The 18,301-nt window shown below is 54.4% G+C and overlaps 6 non-coding genes across 6 annotated transcripts; all 6 read left to right on the forward strand.

Annotated features, from left to right (window-relative positions):
- The first annotated feature begins 2,214 nt into the window (after positions 1-2,214).
- LOC138558808 (5S ribosomal RNA) lies at positions 2,215-2,333 on the forward strand. Its single transcript, XR_011298927.1, has one exon. It is a non-coding gene; the product is annotated as a 5S ribosomal RNA (ribosomal RNA).
- Positions 2,334-4,479: 2,146 nt separating this feature from the next.
- LOC138558809 (5S ribosomal RNA) lies at positions 4,480-4,598 on the forward strand. The gene has a single exon (XR_011298928.1). It is a non-coding gene; the product is annotated as a 5S ribosomal RNA (ribosomal RNA).
- Positions 4,599-8,714: 4,116 nt separating this feature from the next.
- On the forward strand, positions 8,715-8,833 carry LOC138558810 (5S ribosomal RNA). Its single transcript, XR_011298929.1, has one exon. It is a non-coding gene; the product is annotated as a 5S ribosomal RNA (ribosomal RNA).
- Positions 8,834-11,969: 3,136 nt separating this feature from the next.
- Positions 11,970-12,088, forward strand: LOC138558811 (5S ribosomal RNA). Its single transcript, XR_011298930.1, has one exon. It is a non-coding gene; the product is annotated as a 5S ribosomal RNA (ribosomal RNA).
- A 2,146-nt stretch (positions 12,089-14,234) lies between these two features.
- Positions 14,235-14,353, forward strand: LOC138558812 (5S ribosomal RNA). The gene has a single exon (XR_011298931.1). It is a non-coding gene; the product is annotated as a 5S ribosomal RNA (ribosomal RNA).
- A 3,136-nt stretch (positions 14,354-17,489) lies between these two features.
- On the forward strand, positions 17,490-17,608 carry LOC138558813 (5S ribosomal RNA). The gene has a single exon (XR_011298932.1). It is a non-coding gene; the product is annotated as a 5S ribosomal RNA (ribosomal RNA).
- Positions 17,609-18,301: the final 693 nt, after the last annotated feature.

Below are 18,301 nucleotides of genomic sequence, written 5' to 3' on the forward strand. Positions count from 1 at the left end.
CTAGTGTGGCTTGAGGTAAATTCACGGGCAGCTTCTTTGCAAACTTTTGCCAAACCAACTTGGGGCAGCAGTGGGGTAGAGAGTCAGCCTTCTGCTGATGCCTGCCTAGGCGTGGCTGGGCTGGGGGCCTCAGCTGCTGTTACTGGGCCTGCTTCTTTCCTGGACTTGTAGGCCACCAGCCGGAGAAAGTAAGGGCCTCAACCAACATCGCCCTCTGCCTTCCAAAGAGTCGAGGAGTCCCCAGCAGGAAAATTGTGTGTGTGTTTATTTCTTCTTTTTTAGAGATGCTTTCTATTTTTGTAAGGAAACGACGCCTGGGTGAGTGCTAGTGTGGCGTGAGCTAAATTTACAGGCATCTTCTTTGCAAACTTTTGCCAAACCAACTTGGAGCAGCAGTGGGGTAGAGAGTCAGCCTTCTGCTGATGCCTGCCTGGGCTGGGCTGGTCTGGGGGCCTCAGCTGCTGTTACTGGGCCTGCTTCTTTCCTGGACTTGTAGGCCACCAGCCCGAGAAGGTAAGGGCCTCAACCAACATCGCCCTCTGCCTTCCAAAGAGTCGAGGTGTCCCCAGCAGGAAAATTGTGTGTGTGTATTTCTTCTTTTTTTAGAGATGCTTTCTATTTTTGTAAGGAACCGACGCCTGGGTGAGTGCTAGTGTGGCTTGAGGTAAATTTACGGGCAGCTTCTTTGCAAACTTTTGCCAAACCAACTTGGGGCAGCACTGGGGTAGAGAGTCAGCCTTCCGCTGATGCCTGCCTAGGCGTGGCTGGGCTGGGGGCCTCAGTTGCTGTTACTGGGCCTGCTTCTTTCCTGGACTTGTAGGCCGCCAGCCTGAGAAGGTAAGGCCTCAACCAACATCGCCCTCTGCCTTCCAAAGAGTCGAGGAGACCGCAGCAGGAAAATTGTGTGTGTGTTTATTTCTTCTTTTTTTAGAGGTGCTTTCTATTTTTGTAAGGAACTGACGCCTGGGTGAGTGCTAGTGTGGCGTGAGTTAAATTTACAGGCATCTTCTTTGCAAACTTTTGCCAAACCAACTTGGGGCAGCAGTGGGGTAGAGAGTCAGCCTTCTGCTGATGCCTGCCTAGGCGTGGCTGGGCTGGGGGCCTCAGCTGCTGTTACTGGGCCTGCTTCTTTCCTGGACTTGTAGGCCACCAGCCGGAGAAAGTAAGGGCCTCAACCAACATCGCCCTCTGCCTTCCAAAGAGTCGAGGAGTCCCCAGCAGGAAAATTGTGTGTGTGTTTATTTCTTCTTTTTTAGAGATGCTTTCTATTTTTGTAAGGAACCGACGCCTGGGTGAGTGCTAGTGTGGCTTGAGGTAAATGTGGCTTGAGGTAAATTTACGGGCAGCTTCTTTGCAAACTTTTGCCAAAACAACTTGGGGCAGCACTGGGGTAGAGAGTCAGCCTTCCGCTGATGCCTGCCTAGGCGTGGCTGGGCTGGGGGCCTCAGTTGCTGTTACTGGGCCTGCTTCTTTCCTGGACTTGTAGGCCGCCAGCCTGAGAAGGTAAGGCCTCAACCAACATCGCCCTCTGCCTTCCAAAGAGTCGAGGAGACCGCAGCAGGAAAATTGTGTGTGTGTTTATTTCTTCTTTTTTTAGAGGTGCTTTCTATTTTTGTAAGGAACTGACGCCTGGGTGAGTGCTAGTGTGGCTTGAGGTAAATTCACGGGCAGCTTCTTTGCAAACTTTTGCCAAACCAACTTGGGGCAGCAGTGGGGTAGAGAGTCAGCCTTAAGCTGATGCCTGCCTGGGCTGGGCTGGGGGCCTCAGCTGCTGTTACTGGGCCTGCTTCTTTCCTGGACTTGTAGGCCACCAGCCCGATATGGTAAGGGCCTCAACCAACATCACCCTCTGCCTTCCAAAGCGTCGAGGAGCCCCCAGCAGGAAAATTGTGTGTGTGTTTATTTCCATCTTTCTTTCCGAGTTTTTTTTTAAAGTTTTGTAAGGAACGGATGCTTGGGTGAGTGAGTGCAAGTGTGGCTTGGCCTGAATTTACAGACACTTTCTTTGCAAACATGAGTAGGCAAGTGGGTATTTCAAAAGTGGGTGCATGGAGCTGCTCGTTGCTTTTCCAAGCTGGCAGCTGTGGCTCCTGAGCTTGAGGCAAAAAGAAGGGCAGAAGCACACTGCAGAGGACAGCGTTCAGCCTTGCAAGAGGGCAGTGGACGTCGGAGGAGCCGACACAGCACAAGAGGCTCGGAATCTGCGCACTCTTCGCCTACGGCCATACCACCCTGAATGCGCCCGATCTCGTCCGATCTCGGAAGCTAAGCAGGGTCGGGCCTGGTTAGTACTTGGATGGGAGACCGCCTGGGAATACCAGGTGCTGTAGGCATTTTGCTACTCTGTGCCCGATAGGCGGCGTTCGTCTTCTCCGTCTTGAACTACATTTTTCCTCCATTCCGCTTTTAATTTTAACAAACACGGCGCGTGAAAAAGGCACAGGGGCAGACAGCAGCCCTCGCTCCAATGCAGAGCCCCGTCAGAGGCGGACACGTTGTCGCCAAACTAACTTGGAGCAGCAGCAGCAGGAGACTGAAGCCAGGGCAGCAGCTTGCCGCCTCGGGTGGGTGGATGCAGCCAGAAAGGGCCACTCGTGTCCCTGGCAAAGCACCTCCAGCGTCTCCCCGTTTTCTCTCCAGTGGACGCGCAAGGCCCCCTACAGCTAGGGGAGGCAAGTGGATGGGCCTCATCTGCATATGTGGGCTCTAGAGGAAGAGTGCACCCTGGGAGACAAGGGGACACCTGGAGCGGGAAGTGCTCACGGGGGAGAAGTGCCTACAAGAGGCAGGAAGGGAGGGAGGCCACATCATGCCTCTCCATAGCCAGGCCTCTGGATGATGGGGCAGAAGCGGCCGTCACCCTAAGCTTCCTAGAAGTCCCAGCTGGGCCCCATGCTACCTAATATCTCGCCTGATCGAGCCTGGTCGAGCACTGGTCGAGCCTTCAGCCAAGGGACACAGGAGCCAAGGGGTCTGGCCTCGAGCCTTCAGCCGAGGGACCCAGGAGCCCAGGGTCTGGCCTCAGTGCTTCCCAAGTCGGCCTTCAGCTGAAGCCTGCCTGGGCTGGGAGCCTCAGCTGCTGTTCCTGGGTGTGCTTCTTTCCTGCATGTGAAGGCCACCAGCGGCGAAGGTTGCCCTCCGCCTTCTAAGGAGTCGAGGAGACCGCAGCAGGAAAATTGTGTGTGTGTTTATTTCTTCTTTTTTTAGAGGTGCTTTCTATTTTTGCAAGGAACTGACGCCTGGATGAGTGCTAGTGTGGCTTGAGGTAAATTCACGGGCAGCTTCTTTGCAAACTTTTGCCAAACCAACTTGGGGCAGCAGTGGGGTAGAGAGTCAGCCTTCTGCTGATGCCTGCCTAGGCGTGGCTGGGCTGGGGGCCTCAGCTGCTGTTACTGGGCCTGCTTCTTTCCTGGACTTGTAGGCCACCAGCCGGAGAAAGTAAGGGCCTCAACCAACATCGCCCTCTGCCTTCCAAAGAGTCGAGGAGTCCCCAGCAGGAAAATTGTGTGTGTGTTTATTTCTTCTTTTTTAGAGATGCTTTCTATTTTTGTAAGGAACCGACGCCTGGGTGAGTGCTAGTGTGGCTTGAGGTAAATTTACGGGCAGCTTCTTTGCAAACTTTTGCCAAAACAACTTGGGGCAGCACTGGGGTAGAGAGTCAGCCTTCCGCTGATGCCTGCCTAGGCGTGGCTGGGCTGGGGGCCTCAGTTGCTGTTACTGGGCCTGCTTCTTTCCTGGACTTGTAGGCCGCCAGCCTGAGAAGGTAAGGCCTCAACCAACATCGCCCTCTGCCTTCCAAAGAGTCGAGGAGACCGCAGCAGGAAAATTGTGTGTGTGTTTATTTCTTCTTTTTTTAGAGGTGCTTTCTATTTTTGTAAGGAACTGACGCCTGGGTGAGTGCTAGTGTGGCTTGAGGTAAATTCACGGGCAGCTTCTTTGCAAACTTTTGCCAAACCAACTTGGGGCAGCAGTGGGGTAGAGAGTCAGCCTTAAGCTGATGCCTGCCTGGGCTGGGCTGGGCTGGGGGCCTCAGCTGCTGTTACTGGGCCTGCTTCTTTCCTGGACTTGTAGGTCACCAGCCCGATATGGTAAGGGCCTCAACCAACATCACCCTCTGCCTTCCAAAGCGTCGAGGAGCCCCCAGCAGGAAAATTGTGTGTGTGTTTATTTCCATCTTTCTTTCCGAGTTTTTTTTTAAAGTTTTGTAAGGAACGGATGCTTGGGTGAGTGAGTGCAAGTGTGGCTTGGCCTGAATTTACAGACACTTTCTTTGCAAACATGAGTAGGCAAGTGGGTATTTCAAAAGTGGGTGCATGGAGCTGCTCGTTGCTTTTCCAAGCTGGCAGCTGTGGCTCCTGAGCTTGAGGCAAAAAGAAGGGCAGAAGCACACTGCAGAGGACAGCGTTCAGCCTTGCAAGAGGGCAGTGGACGTCGGAGGAGCCGACACAGCACAAGAGGCTCGGAATCGGCGCACTCTTCGCCTACGGCCATACCACCCTGAATGCGCCCGATCTCGTCCGATCTCGGAAGCTAAGCAGGGTCGGGCCTGGTTAGTACTTGGATGGGAGACCGCCTGGGAATACCAGGTGCTGTAGGCATTTTGCTACTCTGTGCCCGATAGGCGGAGTTCGTCTTCTCCGTCTTGAACTACATTTTTCCTCCATTCCGCTTTTAATTTTAACAAACACGGCGCGTGAAAAAGGCACAGGGGCAGACAGCAGCCCTCGCTCCAATGCAGAGCCCCGTCAGAGGCGGACACGTTGTCGCCAAACTAACTTGGAGCAGCAGCAGCAGCAGCAGGAGACTGAAGCCAGGGCAGCAGCTTGCCGCCTCGGGTGGGTGGATGCAGCCAGAAAGGGCCACTCGTGTCCCTGGCAAAGCACCTCCAGCGTCTCCCCGTTTTCTCTCCAGTGGACGCGCAAGGCCCCCTACAGCTAGGGGAGGCAAGTGGATGGGCCTCATCTGCATATGTGGGCTCTAGAGGAAGAGTGCACCCTGGGAGACAAGGGGACACCTGGAGCGGGAAGTGCTCACGGGGGAGAAGTGCCTACAAGAGGCAGGAAGGGAGGGAGGCCACATCATGCCTCTCCATAGCCAGGCCTCTGGATGATGGGGCAGAAGCGGCCGTCACCCTAAGCTTCCTAGAAGTCCCAGCTGGGCCCCATGCTACCTAATATCTCGCCTGATCGAGCCTGGTCGAGCACTGGTCGAGCCTTCAGCCAAGGGACACAGGAGCCAAGGGGTCTGGCCTCGAGCCTTCAACCGAGGGACCCAGGAGCCCAGGGTCTGGCCTCAGTGCTTCCCAAGTCGGCCTTCAGCTGAAGCCTGCCTGGGCTGGGAGCCTCAGCTGCTGTTCCTGGGTGTGCTTCTTTCCTGCATGTGAAGGCCACCAGCGGCGAAGGTTGCCCTCCGCCTTCCAAGGAGTCGAGGGGATAGAAGCAGGAAAATTGTGTGTGTGTTTATTTCTTCTTTTTTAGAGATTCTTTCTATTTTTGTAAGGAACTGACGCCTGGGTGAGTGCTAGTGTGGCTTGAGGTAAATTCACGGGCAGCTTCTTTGCAAACTTTTGCCAAACCAACTTGGGGCAGCAGTGGGGTAGAGAGTCAGCCTTCTGCTGATGCCTGCCTAGGCGTGGCTGGGCTGGGGGCCTCAGCTGCTGTTACTGGGCCTGCTTCTTTCCTGGACTTGTAGGCCACCAGCCGGAGAAAGTAAGGGCCTCAACCAACATCGCCCTCTGCCTTCCAAAGAGTCGAGGAGTCCCCAGCAGGAAAATTGTGTGTGTGTTTATTTCTTCTTTTTTAGAGATGCTTTCTATTTTTGTAAGGAAACGACGCCTGGGTGAGTGCTAGTGTGGCGTGAGCTAAATTTACAGGCATCTTCTTTGCAAACTTTTGCCAAACCAACTTGGAGCAGCAGTGGGGTAGAGAGTCAGCCTTCTGCTGATGCCTGCCTGGGCTGGGCTGGTCTGGGGGCCTCAGCTGCTGTTACTGGGCCTGCTTCTTTCCTGGACTTGTAGGCCACCAGCCCGAGAAGGTAAGGGCCTCAACCAACATCGCCCTCTGCCTTCCAAAGAGTCGAGGTGTCCCCAGCAGGAAAATTGTGTGTGTGTATTTCTTCTTTTTTTAGAGATGCTTTCTATTTTTGTAAGGAACCGACGCCTGGGTGAGTGCTAGTGTGGCTTGAGGTAAATTTACGGGCAGCTTCTTTGCAAACTTTTGCCAAACCAACTTGGGGCAGCACTGGGGTAGAGAGTCAGCCTTCCGCTGATGCCTGCCTAGGCGTGGCTGGGCTGGGGGCCTCAGTTGCTGTTACTGGGCCTGCTTCTTTCCTGGACTTGTAGGCCGCCAGCCTGAGAAGGTAAGGCCTCAACCAACATCGCCCTCTGCCTTCCAAAGAGTCGAGGAGACCGCAGCAGGAAAATTGTGTGTGTGTTTATTTCTTCTTTTTTTAGAGGTGCTTTCTATTTTTGTAAGGAACTGACGCCTGGGTGAGTGCTAGTGTGGCGTGAGTTAAATTTACAGGCATCTTCTTTGCAAACTTTTGCCAAACCAACTTGGGGCAGCAGTGGGGTAGAGAGTCAGCCTTCTGCTGATGCCTGCCTAGGCGTGGCTGGGCTGGGGGCCTCAGCTGCTGTTACTGGGCCTGCTTCTTTCCTGGACTTGTAGGCCACCAGCCGGAGAAAGTAAGGGCCTCAACCAACATCGCCCTCTGCCTTCCAAAGAGTCGAGGAGTCCCCAGCAGGAAAATTGTGTGTGTGTTTATTTCTTCTTTTTTAGAGATGCTTTCTATTTTTGTAAGGAACCGACGCCTGGGTGAGTGCTAGTGTGGCTTGAGGTAAATGTGGCTTGAGGTAAATTTACGGGCAGCTTCTTTGCAAACTTTTGCCAAAACAACTTGGGGCAGCACTGGGGTAGAGAGTCAGCCTTCCGCTGATGCCTGCCTAGGCGTGGCTGGGCTGGGGGCCTCAGTTGCTGTTACTGGGCCTGCTTCTTTCCTGGACTTGTAGGCCGCCAGCCTGAGAAGGTAAGGCCTCAACCAACATCGCCCTCTGCCTTCCAAAGAGTCGAGGAGACCGCAGCAGGAAAATTGTGTGTGTGTTTATTTCTTCTTTTTTTAGAGGTGCTTTCTATTTTTGTAAGGAACTGACGCCTGGGTGAGTGCTAGTGTGGCTTGAGGTAAATTCACGGGCAGCTTCTTTGCAAACTTTTGCCAAACCAACTTGGGGCAGCACTGGGGTAGAGAGTCAGCCTTCCGCTGATGCCTGCCTAGGCGTGGCTGGGCTGGGGGCCTCAGTTGCTGTTACTGGGCCTGCTTCTTTCCTGGACTTGTAGGCCGCCAGCCTGAGAAGGTAAGGCCTCAACCAACATCGCCCTCTGCCTTCCAAAGAGTCGAGGAGACCGCAGCAGGAAAATTGTGTGTGTGTTTATTTCTTCTTTTTTTAGAGGTGCTTTCTATTTTTGTAAGGAACTGACGCCTGGGTGAGTGCTAGTGTGGCGTGAGTTAAATTTACAGGCATCTTCTTTGCAAACTTTTGCCAAACCAACTTGGGGCAGCAGTGGGGTAGAGAGTCAGCCTTCTGCTGATGCCTGCCTAGGCGTGGCTGGGCTGGGGGCCTCAGCTGCTGTTACTGGGCCTGCTTCTTTCCTGGACTTGTAGGCCACCAGCCGGAGAAAGTAAGGGCCTCAACCAACATCGCCCTCTGCCTTCCAAAGAGTCGAGGAGTCCCCAGCAGGAAAATTGTGTGTGTGTTTATTTCTTCTTTTTTAGAGATGCTTTCTATTTTTGTAAGGAACCGACGCCTGGGTGAGTGCTAGTGTGGCTTGAGGTAAATTTACGGGCAGCTTCTTTGCAAACTTTTGCCAAAACAACTTGGGGCAGCACTGGGGTAGAGAGTCAGCCTTCCGCTGATGCCTGCCTAGGCGTGGCTGGGCTGGGGGCCTCAGTTGCTGTTACTGGGCCTGCTTCTTTCCTGGACTTGTAGGCCGCCAGCCTGAGAAGGTAAGGCCTCAACCAACATCGCCCTCTGCCTTCCAAAGAGTCGAGGAGACCGCAGCAGGAAAATTGTGTGTGTGTTTATTTCTTCTTTTTTTAGAGGTGCTTTCTATTTTTGTAAGGAACTGACGCCTGGGTGAGTGCTAGTGTGGCTTGAGGTAAATTCACGGGCAGCTTCTTTGCAAACTTTTGCCAAACCAACTTGGGGCAGCAGTGGGGTAGAGAGTCAGCCTTAAGCTGATGCCTGCCTGGGCTGGGCTGGGCTGGGGGCCTCAGCTGCTGTTACTGGGCCTGCTTCTTTCCTGGACTTGTAGGTCACCAGCCCGATATGGTAAGGGCCTCAACCAACATCACCCTCTGCCTTCCAAAGCGTCGAGGAGCCCCCAGCAGGAAAATTGTGTGTGTGTTTATTTCCATCTTTCTTTCCGAGTTTTTTTTTAAAGTTTTGTAAGGAACGGATGCTTGGGTGAGTGAGTGCAAGTGTGGCTTGGCCTGAATTTACAGACACTTTCTTTGCAAACATGAGTAGGCAAGTGGGTATTTCAAAAGTGGGTGCATGGAGCTGCTCGTTGCTTTTCCAAGCTGGCAGCTGTGGCTCCTGAGCTTGAGGCAAAAAGAAGGGCAGAAGCACACTGCAGAGGACAGCGTTCAGCCTTGCAAGAGGGCAGTGGACGTCGGAGGAGCCGACACAGCACAAGAGGCTCGGAATCGGCGCACTCTTCGCCTACGGCCATACCACCCTGAATGCGCCCGATCTCGTCCGATCTCGGAAGCTAAGCAGGGTCGGGCCTGGTTAGTACTTGGATGGGAGACCGCCTGGGAATACCAGGTGCTGTAGGCATTTTGCTACTCTGTGCCCGATAGGCGGAGTTCGTCTTCTCCGTCTTGAACTACATTTTTCCTCCATTCCGCTTTTAATTTTAACAAACACGGCGCGTGAAAAAGGCACAGGGGCAGACAGCAGCCCTCGCTCCAATGCAGAGCCCCGTCAGAGGCGGACACGTTGTCGCCAAACTAACTTGGAGCAGCAGCAGCAGCAGCAGGAGACTGAAGCCAGGGCAGCAGCTTGCCGCCTCGGGTGGGTGGATGCAGCCAGAAAGGGCCACTCGTGTCCCTGGCAAAGCACCTCCAGCGTCTCCCCGTTTTCTCTCCAGTGGACGCGCAAGGCCCCCTACAGCTAGGGGAGGCAAGTGGATGGGCCTCATCTGCATATGTGGGCTCTAGAGGAAGAGTGCACCCTGGGAGACAAGGGGACACCTGGAGCGGGAAGTGCTCACGGGGGAGAAGTGCCTACAAGAGGCAGGAAGGGAGGGAGGCCACATCATGCCTCTCCATAGCCAGGCCTCTGGATGATGGGGCAGAAGCGGCCGTCACCCTAAGCTTCCTAGAAGTCCCAGCTGGGCCCCATGCTACCTAATATCTCGCCTGATCGAGCCTGGTCGAGCACTGGTCGAGCCTTCAGCCAAGGGACACAGGAGCCAAGGGGTCTGGCCTCGAGCCTTCAACCGAGGGACCCAGGAGCCCAGGGTCTGGCCTCAGTGCTTCCCAAGTCGGCCTTCAGCTGAAGCCTGCCTGGGCTGGGAGCCTCAGCTGCTGTTCCTGGGTGTGCTTCTTTCCTGCATGTGAAGGCCACCAGCGGCGAAGGTTGCCCTCCGCCTTCCAAGGAGTCGAGGGGATAGAAGCAGGAAAATTGTGTGTGTGTTTATTTCTTCTTTTTTAGAGATTCTTTCTATTTTTGTAAGGAACTGACGCCTGGGTGAGTGCTAGTGTGGCTTGAGGTAAATTCACGGGCAGCTTCTTTGCAAACTTTTGCCAAACCAACTTGGGGCAGCAGTGGGGTAGAGAGTCAGCCTTCTGCTGATGCCTGCCTAGGCGTGGCTGGGCTGGGGGCCTCAGCTGCTGTTACTGGGCCTGCTTCTTTCCTGGACTTGTAGGCCACCAGCCGGAGAAAGTAAGGGCCTCAACCAACATCGCCCTCTGCCTTCCAAAGAGTCGAGGAGTCCCCAGCAGGAAAATTGTGTGTGTGTTTATTTCTTCTTTTTTAGAGATGCTTTCTATTTTTGTAAGGAAACGACGCCTGGGTGAGTGCTAGTGTGGCGTGAGCTAAATTTACAGGCATCTTCTTTGCAAACTTTTGCCAAACCAACTTGGAGCAGCAGTGGGGTAGAGAGTCAGCCTTCTGCTGATGCCTGCCTGGGCTGGGCTGGTCTGGGGGCCTCAGCTGCTGTTACTGGGCCTGCTTCTTTCCTGGACTTGTAGGCCACCAGCCCGAGAAGGTAAGGGCCTCAACCAACATCGCCCTCTGCCTTCCAAAGAGTCGAGGTGTCCCCAGCAGGAAAATTGTGTGTGTGTATTTCTTCTTTTTTTAGAGATGCTTTCTATTTTTGTAAGGAACCGACGCCTGGGTGAGTGCTAGTGTGGCTTGAGGTAAATTTACGGGCAGCTTCTTTGCAAACTTTTGCCAAACCAACTTGGGGCAGCACTGGGGTAGAGAGTCAGCCTTCCGCTGATGCCTGCCTAGGCGTGGCTGGGCTGGGGGCCTCAGTTGCTGTTACTGGGCCTGCTTCTTTCCTGGACTTGTAGGCCGCCAGCCTGAGAAGGTAAGGCCTCAACCAACATCGCCCTCTGCCTTCCAAAGAGTCGAGGAGACCGCAGCAGGAAAATTGTGTGTGTGTTTATTTCTTCTTTTTTTAGAGGTGCTTTCTATTTTTGTAAGGAACTGACGCCTGGGTGAGTGCTAGTGTGGCGTGAGTTAAATTTACAGGCATCTTCTTTGCAAACTTTTGCCAAACCAACTTGGGGCAGCAGTGGGGTAGAGAGTCAGCCTTCTGCTGATGCCTGCCTAGGCGTGGCTGGGCTGGGGGCCTCAGCTGCTGTTACTGGGCCTGCTTCTTTCCTGGACTTGTAGGCCACCAGCCGGAGAAAGTAAGGGCCTCAACCAACATCGCCCTCTGCCTTCCAAAGAGTCGAGGAGTCCCCAGCAGGAAAATTGTGTGTGTGTTTATTTCTTCTTTTTTAGAGATGCTTTCTATTTTTGTAAGGAACCGACGCCTGGGTGAGTGCTAGTGTGGCTTGAGGTAAATGTGGCTTGAGGTAAATTTACGGGCAGCTTCTTTGCAAACTTTTGCCAAAACAACTTGGGGCAGCACTGGGGTAGAGAGTCAGCCTTCCGCTGATGCCTGCCTAGGCGTGGCTGGGCTGGGGGCCTCAGTTGCTGTTACTGGGCCTGCTTCTTTCCTGGACTTGTAGGCCGCCAGCCTGAGAAGGTAAGGCCTCAACCAACATCGCCCTCTGCCTTCCAAAGAGTCGAGGAGACCGCAGCAGGAAAATTGTGTGTGTGTTTATTTCTTCTTTTTTTAGAGGTGCTTTCTATTTTTGTAAGGAACTGACGCCTGGGTGAGTGCTAGTGTGGCTTGAGGTAAATTCACGGGCAGCTTCTTTGCAAACTTTTGCCAAACCAACTTGGGGCAGCAGTGGGGTAGAGAGTCAGCCTTAAGCTGATGCCTGCCTGGGCTGGGCTGGGGGCCTCAGCTGCTGTTACTGGGCCTGCTTCTTTCCTGGACTTGTAGGCCACCAGCCCGATATGGTAAGGGCCTCAACCAACATCACCCTCTGCCTTCCAAAGCGTCGAGGAGCCCCCAGCAGGAAAATTGTGTGTGTGTTTATTTCCATCTTTCTTTCCGAGTTTTTTTTTAAAGTTTTGTAAGGAACGGATGCTTGGGTGAGTGAGTGCAAGTGTGGCTTGGCCTGAATTTACAGACACTTTCTTTGCAAACATGAGTAGGCAAGTGGGTATTTCAAAAGTGGGTGCATGGAGCTGCTCGTTGCTTTTCCAAGCTGGCAGCTGTGGCTCCTGAGCTTGAGGCAAAAAGAAGGGCAGAAGCACACTGCAGAGGACAGCGTTCAGCCTTGCAAGAGGGCAGTGGACGTCGGAGGAGCCGACACAGCACAAGAGGCTCGGAATCTGCGCACTCTTCGCCTACGGCCATACCACCCTGAATGCGCCCGATCTCGTCCGATCTCGGAAGCTAAGCAGGGTCGGGCCTGGTTAGTACTTGGATGGGAGACCGCCTGGGAATACCAGGTGCTGTAGGCATTTTGCTACTCTGTGCCCGATAGGCGGCGTTCGTCTTCTCCGTCTTGAACTACATTTTTCCTCCATTCCGCTTTTAATTTTAACAAACACGGCGCGTGAAAAAGGCACAGGGGCAGACAGCAGCCCTCGCTCCAATGCAGAGCCCCGTCAGAGGCGGACACGTTGTCGCCAAACTAACTTGGAGCAGCAGCAGCAGGAGACTGAAGCCAGGGCAGCAGCTTGCCGCCTCGGGTGGGTGGATGCAGCCAGAAAGGGCCACTCGTGTCCCTGGCAAAGCACCTCCAGCGTCTCCCCGTTTTCTCTCCAGTGGACGCGCAAGGCCCCCTACAGCTAGGGGAGGCAAGTGGATGGGCCTCATCTGCATATGTGGGCTCTAGAGGAAGAGTGCACCCTGGGAGACAAGGGGACACCTGGAGCGGGAAGTGCTCACGGGGGAGAAGTGCCTACAAGAGGCAGGAAGGGAGGGAGGCCACATCATGCCTCTCCATAGCCAGGCCTCTGGATGATGGGGCAGAAGCGGCCGTCACCCTAAGCTTCCTAGAAGTCCCAGCTGGGCCCCATGCTACCTAATATCTCGCCTGATCGAGCCTGGTCGAGCACTGGTCGAGCCTTCAGCCAAGGGACACAGGAGCCAAGGGGTCTGGCCTCGAGCCTTCAGCCGAGGGACCCAGGAGCCCAGGGTCTGGCCTCAGTGCTTCCCAAGTCGGCCTTCAGCTGAAGCCTGCCTGGGCTGGGAGCCTCAGCTGCTGTTCCTGGGTGTGCTTCTTTCCTGCATGTGAAGGCCACCAGCGGCGAAGGTTGCCCTCCGCCTTCTAAGGAGTCGAGGAGACCGCAGCAGGAAAATTGTGTGTGTGTTTATTTCTTCTTTTTTTAGAGGTGCTTTCTATTTTTGCAAGGAACTGACGCCTGGATGAGTGCTAGTGTGGCTTGAGGTAAATTCACGGGCAGCTTCTTTGCAAACTTTTGCCAAACCAACTTGGGGCAGCAGTGGGGTAGAGAGTCAGCCTTCTGCTGATGCCTGCCTAGGCGTGGCTGGGCTGGGGGCCTCAGCTGCTGTTACTGGGCCTGCTTCTTTCCTGGACTTGTAGGCCACCAGCCGGAGAAAGTAAGGGCCTCAACCAACATCGCCCTCTGCCTTCCAAAGAGTCGAGGAGTCCCCAGCAGGAAAATTGTGTGTGTGTTTATTTCTTCTTTTTTAGAGATGCTTTCTATTTTTGTAAGGAACCGACGCCTGGGTGAGTGCTAGTGTGGCTTGAGGTAAATTTACGGGCAGCTTCTTTGCAAACTTTTGCCAAAACAACTTGGGGCAGCACTGGGGTAGAGAGTCAGCCTTCCGCTGATGCCTGCCTAGGCGTGGCTGGGCTGGGGGCCTCAGTTGCTGTTACTGGGCCTGCTTCTTTCCTGGACTTGTAGGCCGCCAGCCTGAGAAGGTAAGGCCTCAACCAACATCGCCCTCTGCCTTCCAAAGAGTCGAGGAGACCGCAGCAGGAAAATTGTGTGTGTGTTTATTTCTTCTTTTTTTAGAGGTGCTTTCTATTTTTGTAAGGAACTGACGCCTGGGTGAGTGCTAGTGTGGCTTGAGGTAAATTCACGGGCAGCTTCTTTGCAAACTTTTGCCAAACCAACTTGGGGCAGCAGTGGGGTAGAGAGTCAGCCTTAAGCTGATGCCTGCCTGGGCTGGGCTGGGCTGGGGGCCTCAGCTGCTGTTACTGGGCCTGCTTCTTTCCTGGACTTGTAGGTCACCAGCCCGATATGGTAAGGGCCTCAACCAACATCACCCTCTGCCTTCCAAAGCGTCGAGGAGCCCCCAGCAGGAAAATTGTGTGTGTGTTTATTTCCATCTTTCTTTCCGAGTTTTTTTTTAAAGTTTTGTAAGGAACGGATGCTTGGGTGAGTGAGTGCAAGTGTGGCTTGGCCTGAATTTACAGACACTTTCTTTGCAAACATGAGTAGGCAAGTGGGTATTTCAAAAGTGGGTGCATGGAGCTGCTCGTTGCTTTTCCAAGCTGGCAGCTGTGGCTCCTGAGCTTGAGGCAAAAAGAAGGGCAGAAGCACACTGCAGAGGACAGCGTTCAGCCTTGCAAGAGGGCAGTGGACGTCGGAGGAGCCGACACAGCACAAGAGGCTCGGAATCGGCGCACTCTTCGCCTACGGCCATACCACCCTGAATGCGCCCGATCTCGTCCGATCTCGGAAGCTAAGCAGGGTCGGGCCTGGTTAGTACTTGGATGGGAGACCGCCTGGGAATACCAGGTGCTGTAGGCATTTTGCTACTCTGTGCCCGATAGGCGGAGTTCGTCTTCTCCGTCTTGAACTACATTTTTCCTCCATTCCGCTTTTAATTTTAACAAACACGGCGCGTGAAAAAGGCACAGGGGCAGACAGCAGCCCTCGCTCCAATGCAGAGCCCCGTCAGAGGCGGACACGTTGTCGCCAAACTAACTTGGAGCAGCAGCAGCAGCAGCAGGAGACTGAAGCCAGGGCAGCAGCTTGCCGCCTCGGGTGGGTGGATGCAGCCAGAAAGGGCCACTCGTGTCCCTGGCAAAGCACCTCCAGCGTCTCCCCGTTTTCTCTCCAGTGGACGCGCAAGGCCCCCTACAGCTAGGGGAGGCAAGTGGATGGGCCTCATCTGCATATGTGGGCTCTAGAGGAAGAGTGCACCCTGGGAGACAAGGGGACACCTGGAGCGGGAAGTGCTCACGGGGGAGAAGTGCCTACAAGAGGCAGGAAGGGAGGGAGGCCACATCATGCCTCTCCATAGCCAGGCCTCTGGATGATGGGGCAGAAGCGGCCGTCACCCTAAGCTTCCTAGAAGTCCCAGCTGGGCCCCATGCTACCTAATATCTCGCCTGATCGAGCCTGGTCGAGCACTGGTCGAGCCTTCAGCCAAGGGACACAGGAGCCAAGGGGTCTGGCCTCGAGCCTTCAACCGAGGGACCCAGGAGCCCAGGGTCTGGCCTCAGTGCTTCCCAAGTCGGCCTTCAGCTGAAGCCTGCCTGGGCTGGGAGCCTCAGCTGCTGTTCCTGGGTGTGCTTCTTTCCTGCATGTGAAGGCCACCAGCGGCGAAGGTTGCCCTCCGCCTTCCAAGGAGTCGAGGGGATAGAAGCAGGAAAATTGTGTGTGTGTTTATTTCTTCTTTTTTAGAGATTCTTTCTATTTTTGTAAGGAACTGACGCCTGGGTGAGTGCTAGTGTGGCTTGAGGTAAATTCACGGGCAGCTTCTTTGCAAACTTTTGCCAAACCAACTTGGGGCAGCAGTGGGGTAGAGAGTCAGCCTTCTGCTGATGCCTGCCTAGGCGTGGCTGGGCTGGGGGCCTCAGCTGCTGTTACTGGGCCTGCTTCTTTCCTGGACTTGTAGGCCACCAGCCGGAGAAAGTAAGGGCCTCAACCAACATCGCCCTCTGCCTTCCAAAGAGTCGAGGAGTCCCCAGCAGGAAAATTGTGTGTGTGTTTATTTCTTCTTTTTTAGAGATGCTTTCTATTTTTGTAAGGAAACGACGCCTGGGTGAGTGCTAGTGTGGCGTGAGCTAAATTTACAGGCATCTTCTTTGCAAACTTTTGCCAAACCAACTTGGAGCAGCAGTGGGGTAGAGAGTCAGCCTTCTGCTGATGCCTGCCTGGGCTGGGCTGGTCTGGGGGCCTCAGCTGCTGTTACTGGGCCTGCTTCTTTCCTGGACTTGTAGGCCACCAGCCCGAGAAGGTAAGGGCCTCAACCAACATCGCCCTCTGCCTTCCAAAGAGTCGAGGTGTCCCCAGCAGGAAAATTGTGTGTGTGTATTTCTTCTTTTTTTAGAGATGCTTTCTATTTTTGTAAGGAACCGACGCCTGGGTGAGTGCTAGTGTGGCTTGAGGTAAATTTACGGGCAGCTTCTTTGCAAACTTTTGCCAAACCAACTTGGGGCAGCACTGGGGTAGAGAGTCAGCCTTCCGCTGATGCCTGCCTAGGCGTGGCTGGGCTGGGGGCCTCAGTTGCTGTTACTGGGCCTGCTTCTTTCCTGGACTTGTAGGCCGCCAGCCTGAGAAGGTAAGGCCTCAACCAACATCGCCCTCTGCCTTCCAAAGAGTCGAGGAGACCGCAGCAGGAAAATTGTGTGTGTGTTTATTTCTTCTTTTTTTAGAGGTGCTTTCTATTTTTGTAAGGAACTGACGCCTGGGTGAGTGCTAGTGTGGCGTGAGTTAAATTTACAGGCATCTTCTTTGCAAACTTTTGCCAAACCAACTTGGGGCAGCAGTGGGGTAGAGAGTCAGCCTTCTGCTGATGCCTGCCTAGGCGTGGCTGGGCTGGGGGCCTCAGCTGCTGTTACTGGGCCTGCTTCTTTCCTGGACTTGTAGGCCACCAGCCGGAGAAAGTAAGGGCCTCAACCAACATCGCCCTCTGCCTTCCAAAGAGTCGAGGAGTCCCCAGCAGGAAAATTGTGTGTGTGTTTATTTCTTCTTTTTTAGAGATGCTTTCTATTTTTGTAAGGAACCGACGCCTGGGTGAGTGCTAGTGTGGCTTGAGGTAAATGTGGCTTGAGGTAAATTTACGGGCAGCTTCTTTGCAAACTTTTGCCAAAACAACTTGGGGCAGCACTGGGGTAGAGAGTCAGCCTTCCGCTGATGCCTGCCTAGGCGTGGCTGGGCTGGGGGCCTCAGTTGCTGTTACTGGGCCTGCTTCTTTCCTGGACTTGTAGGCCGCCAGCCTGAGAAGGTAAGGCCTCAACCAACATCGCCCTCTGCCTTCCAAAGAGTCGAGGAGACCGCAGCAGGAAAATTGTGTGTGTGTTTATTTCTTCTTTTTTTAGAGGTGCTTTCTATTTTTGTAAGGAACTGACGCCTGGGTGAGTGCTAGTGTGGCTTGAGGTAAATTCACGGGCAGCTTCTTTGCAAACTTTTGCCAAACCAACTTGGGGCAGCAGTGGGGTAGAGAGTCAGCCTTAAGCTGATGCCTGCCTGGGCTGGGCTGGGGGCCTCAGCTGCTGTTACTGGGCCTGCTTCTTTCCTGGACTTGTAGGCCACCAGCCCGATATGGTAAGGGCCTCAACCAACATCACCCTCTGCCTTCCAAAGCGTCGAGGAGCCCCCAGCAGGAAAATTGTGTGTGTGTTTATTTCCATCTTTCTTTCCGAGTTTTTTTTTAAAGTTTTGTAAGGAACGGATGCTTGGGTGAGTGAGTGCAAGTGTGGCTTGGCCTGAATTTACAGACACTTTCTTTGCAAACATGAGTAGGCAAGTGGGTATTTCAAAAGTGGGTGCATGGAGCTGCTCGTTGCTTTTCCAAGCTGGCAGCTGTGGCTCCTGAGCTTGAGGCAAAAAGAAGGGCAGAAGCACACTGCAGAGGACAGCGTTCAGCCTTGCAAGAGGGCAGTGGACGTCGGAGGAGCCGACACAGCACAAGAGGCTCGGAATCTGCGCACTCTTAGCCTACGGCCATACCACCCTGAATGCGCCCGATCTCGTCCGATCTCGGAAGCTAAGCAGGGTCGGGCCTGGTTAGTACTTGGATGGGAGACCGCCTGGGAATACCAGGTGCTGTAGGCATTTTGCTACTCTGTGCCCGATAGGCGGCGTTCGTCTTCTCCGTCTTGAACTACATTTTTCCTCCATTCCGCTTTTAATTTTAACAAACACGGCGCGTGAAAAAGGCACAGGGGCAGACAGCAGCCCTCGCTCCAATGCAGAGCCCCGTCAGAGGCGGACACGTTGTCGCCAAACTAACTTGGAGCAGCAGCAGCAGGAGACTGAAGCCAGGGCAGCAGCTTGCCGCCTCGGGTGGGTGGATGCAGCCAGAAAGGGCCACTCGTGTCCCTGGCAAAGCACCTCCAGCGTCTCCCCGTTTTCTCTCCAGTGGACGCGCAAGGCCCCCTACAGCTAGGGGAGGCAAGTGGATGGGCCTCATCTGCATATGTGGGCTCTAGAGGAAGAGTGCACCCTGGGAGACAAGGGGACACCTGGAGCGGGAAGTGCTCACGGGGGAGAAGTGCCTACAAGAGGCAGGAAGGGAGGGAGGCCACATCATGCCTCTCCATAGCCAGGCCTCTGGATGATGGGGCAGAAGCGGCCGTCACCCTAAGCTTCCTAGAAGTCCCAGCTGGGCCCCATGCTACCTAATATCTCGCCTGATCGAGCCTGGTCGAGCACTGGTCGAGCCTTCAGCCAAGGGACACAGGAGCCAAGGGGTCTGGCCTCGAGCCTTCAGCCGAGGGACCCAGGAGCCCAGGGTCTGGCCTCAGT

The sequence above is a fragment of the Ambystoma mexicanum genome, unplaced genomic scaffold (genome assembly GCF_040938575.1).
Source record: "Ambystoma mexicanum isolate Mex_15411 unplaced genomic scaffold, UKY_AmexF1_1 Mex_scaf34, whole genome shotgun sequence".
NCBI lineage: Eukaryota > Metazoa > Chordata > Amphibia > Caudata > Ambystomatidae > Ambystoma > Ambystoma mexicanum.